The 4678-nt window shown below is 38.4% G+C and overlaps 1 non-coding gene across 1 annotated transcript; it reads left to right on the plus strand.

Moving 5' to 3' along the window:
• The first annotated feature begins 2382 nt into the window (after window positions 1-2382).
• On the plus strand, window positions 2383-2488 carry LOC145629587 (small nucleolar RNA R71). Its single transcript, XR_014111751.1, has one exon. It is a non-coding gene; the product is annotated as a small nucleolar RNA R71 (small nucleolar RNA).
• The last annotated feature ends 2190 nt before the right edge of the window (window positions 2489-4678 follow it).

Genomic DNA, 4678 nt, shown 5'->3' on the forward strand with positions numbered 1-4678 from the left:
CCTAAGCTCGACCCTTCCTCCAAATCATGGAGGGTCAAAGAACACCACCTTGTCCAAGGTAGGGGATAGAACAACTTCTCCTTCATTTTTAAGAAACCTCTCGTTGTTGCTTGACAAGACTTCACTTTCTTGAACATCAAAAACAATCTTTTCATTTCTCAACTTCAATCTCATGCTCTTCTTCCTCGAAGCTCTTGCTTTCTTCTTGACTTTGTTTCTTTTTGTAGACGGTTTCACACCATCTACATCCATGGAATCCTCCTCTTCCTCTTAAGGGTAGAGCTCAAGCCAATGAGGAATGTCAATCTCCTCTTCGTTTATAGCCTTTGAAATCTCCTTCTTATCTTCACTAACTTTCATGCAATCAAAATTCACAAGCACATCATAAAAAATATCATGAACATTGTTAGATGAAGAATCAATCACATACACATTATCAAATGAACGAAGGGAATCATCACTCTTGATTCCTTTCACAAGGGATAAGGACTCATGCATTGGTTTTAGCTCAAAGCTCTGTTTCTTGTTACCAACTCTCAAAGTAATACGACCTCGCTTAACATCAATCAAAGCTCCCATAATAGCTAAAAACGGTCTCCCTAAGATAATAGGAATGTGGTCATCTTCTTCTATTTCAAGCACAATGAAATCAACGGGAATTGTAAAACCACCTATCTTAAGGGGAACATCCTTAACTCTTCCCTTTGGAAACTTGATGGACATGTCGGCCAATTACAAAGTCATGTTGGTAAGAAGAAGTTCTCCTAGCTTTAGCTTCTTGAAGAACGAGAAGGGAATTATGCTCACACTAGCACCTAAATCACACAAAGCATTCTCAAACAGCTTACTCTTGATTTTGCAAGGAATGGAGAAATTACCTGGATCTTTCATCTTCTTAGGGAGGTCATTGTGAAACAAAGCACTACAACACTCACCAAGCTCCACCGAATCTATCTCATTACAATATTTTGTGCCACTCAAGATATCCTTAAGGAATTTAAAATATCTCGGAATTTGGGACATGGCTTCGGTAAGAGGGATAGAAAGATAGACCTCCTTCAACATTTCAAGAAATCTCCCAAATTGTTCATATAATTTGTTCCTCATAAACTTTTGGGGGATATGGAAGGTCGGGTTTTCTCACTTCCTCTTGCTTTCTCTCATCACTCTTCTTTTTTTCATGGCTCTCTTCTTTGCTCACATCTTTTGACACATCTTCCTCTTTTTTCTCACTTGAAACACTCTTCTTCTTGTCCTCCTCGCAATCCCTAGAAACTTTCTCTTCAAGAACTCTTCCACTCCTTGTGGTGATGGAATAAACGGGTTTCTTAGGATCAACTCCTTAAGAAGGCAACGAAGAAGGACTAGCGCAATCTTTCAAAGTGTTTGCTAGTTGTGTGATTTGCATCTCAAGCATTTTGTTATGTGTCATGATCTCATTAAATTTCTTATCGCTCACCGCCATATAGGTATTCAAGATTTTTTTTTTCAATTATCTCCTCAAAATTAGACTTGGACGATTGAGAATAGGAATTTTCACCAACACCTTGAGATTTTGGACCAAATCCGGATGGGGGTCCCCTTTGGTTGTTTTGAAAATTCCCCCTATTTTGATTGTTTCAATTGCCTCGATTTTGATTGTTGCCAAAATTTTTGTTTTGACCATCAAAGCCTTGAGATTGGCTTTGATTTCCATAACCTTGGCCTTGATTTTGATTACCATAACCTTGGTTATTACAGTTGCCTCAGAAACCTTGGTTTCCTTGGTTTCTATAATTACCATTGTTATAGTTATCAAATCCACCTTGTTGGTTAGAATTTCTATTTCCATAGTTTCTTGGTCCATCAAACCTTTGACCATTGTTATTGTTTGAGACAAAATTCACATGTTCACATTCATTACTCTCACCATCATCAAGATTTTCAAATCCATTTGAACAAGTAGAAGCATCATGGTCATAAGACCCACAAATATCACAAAATAAGCATCCATTGGACATATTATTGGAAGTAGAAGGAAGAGTAGAGTTAGAAGATGTACGTCTCCCTTTAATGTGTGAGGGATGACCTTGTGCATTGGAAGTTGCACTCTCAAGCTTGGCCTTAATTGTTGTCATCTCCTTTCCCAAACTTGCAATTTGAGAGGATAGATTGTTGAAGGCATTAATGTGATCAACCGAATAAACCGTTGATCCACTCTTGCTTGAAGACTCTCTTTCTCCTTGTTGCCAAACCATGTAATGGCGCACCATATCTTCTATAATGTCCACAACCTCTTCTTTGGTTTTGTTCATGATTGGGCCTTCGGCTCCCGCAGCAAGACACGATTTGCCTTGAGGACACAACCCTCCATAGAAAATTTGAATGATTTGATAGGTTGGGATGCCATTATGGGGACATTTTCTTTGATAATCCTTATACCTTTCCAAAGCTTCATATAAGCTCTCACTAGGTTTTTGGTTGAAACTTTTGATCAAAGTCCTTGCCTCCGCCGTTTTCTTTTGGGGGTATAACCTAGACAAGAATTCCTTGGTAACTTCATCCCAGGTTCTAAGAGAATTTTGCTTGACCTCCTTGTCTAACCATTCCAAGGCTCGACCTATGAGAGAGAAGGGGGAACAACTTGAGCCAGATAAGCTCTTGAGAAACACAATTCACTTTAATAGTGTTACAATACTTATCAAACTCTTTGAGATGGTTTAGCGGACTCTCAATCTTAGCCCCACTAAATTGTCTCCTTTCGATCAAAGTGATCATGGCCGGTCTTATTTCAAAGTCATTTTCCGTTGTTCTTGGAAATGCAATCTCACTTTCAAACCTATATGCACCGGGAGTTCCCAACTCCTTTAAATCAACTCTTGGATTATCTCCCATGCTTACTTGATCCTCCTCTTCTCTTTCTTGGTGAATTTCTTCTCTTAGAGAGCTTGGACTCATAGAACGATTAGCAACCCTTATCCTTGTTATTGTTCTCTTGATTTCTGGATCAAATGGCACTAAAGTCTTTCCTCTTATCCTACGCATACAAAAATGCAAAGCAAAAATCAATAGCACGGCTACAAATGTAGCCTAAAGAGAAAAATCTTTTTGTATTTTTGAGATTAAGGTGAAATAGACTCAACAACAATTGCAATCATCTACGCCATTCCCCGGAAACGGCGCCATTTTTTATCTAAGGCGAGACTAGGTCGTTGAAAACTACTCTACCCTTGGTCAAAAAAAAATTTGTAATCTCTCAACACACCCCTATACAAAGCATAGAGTAAGTAGAGGGTCGAACCACTAGGAATGGGAGATGAATGCTAAAGTCAAAGCTAAGCTATTTCGAAGCAATAAAGTGAGGTGTGTATATTCAAAACAATGAAACCATCAAAATGAAATCAAATTTATCAAGCACTAGGGTTAGGATCCGCATGTACTCGGAAAGAATATATCTGATTGGGATTGGAGATGACTAAGTCAAGTGTTGCGAGGGAAAATAAATTAAGCAATCAAGAGAGTAAGGTAAGCTAATCTCCTAGAGATCAAGCTACCGCCAACTACGAGACACTCTAACTAGGAACCTTGAAAACCTACTCAATCGACAAAAGCAAGCCACAAATAATTTTTCCTTATCAAGGCAAGCTTACAATGCATTCTAGTGTAACAATCAAAGTTATCTATTCTTCAATTAATCACACACTTGCACTTAATCAATCAACCAATTTAATCACAACATCAACTCCATCAATTTCCCCCAATTAGCATCAATCCATCACTCATACATGCTTCACCATTCCCCTAGCAACAGAACTACTCACTATCAATTGAAATTAAGATCAAAACTAAGCTAGTCAACAATTTCATCATCATCATCATATCAATAGAACTAATTCAATCACAAATTTAATTCAAACTTGAACAATCAACAAAGCAATTGACATGATAAGCTAAAGATTTCATTAAAGTAAAAGAAATCCTTACAAACTTGCTTCAATTCAATGGAGGAAGCTAGAATTACCAATTACCAATCATCAATCAAGAACTTCTCTCTCTACAATGTAGAGTTTCTCTCTCTAAAATTCTAATTCTAATTCTATTCTAATTTCTGAAATCCTTTTCCCTGTAAAAATACAAAGAATATATATATAGTAAAACTAACTAAGAGAAGTTAGTTAGATCGTCCCTAAATAAACCCATACAGGCACGGCCAACTATAAGGGAGAGCGCGACCGCGCAAATCTGGGTACTGAACAGGGACCCAGACAGGCGCGCCTGCGCCAGAGGGAGGCGCGCCCGCGCCATAGCCGCGCTCACCTGCGCCTGGGAATAGGGCATCCTTCTTTTCTATCATGCCGATGTTCCTCGTACGTTCCATTTAACGCTCTTGATAAACACGAGACCTTGCAGTTTCTAAACTCCATGTTTGCGGATTCAACACTAGAAATCATGCCCCCACAGCTTGATTGCACAGCTCAAGGACTTTAGGAACTTGCACTTTTCCATGCTTGAGCTTCAAATGGAGAATACTAGACATCCTAATCAATGACATACTTAGGAAGAGGCCTCGGGAAACTTGGATAACAACCTTAACCTGAAAAATAAAGGAAAACAAGCAAGTAAAAGAGAAAATAAAAAAATAAACCAAGAAATGCGTAAAGAAAGAGATCCAACAAAGAAATTGCAAACTAAAAGAAAT

The sequence above is a fragment of the Chenopodium album genome, chromosome 4, assembly GCF_948465745.1.
Source record: "Chenopodium album chromosome 4, dcCheAlbu1.1, whole genome shotgun sequence".
Classification (NCBI taxonomy): domain Eukaryota; kingdom Viridiplantae; phylum Streptophyta; class Magnoliopsida; order Caryophyllales; family Amaranthaceae; genus Chenopodium; species Chenopodium album.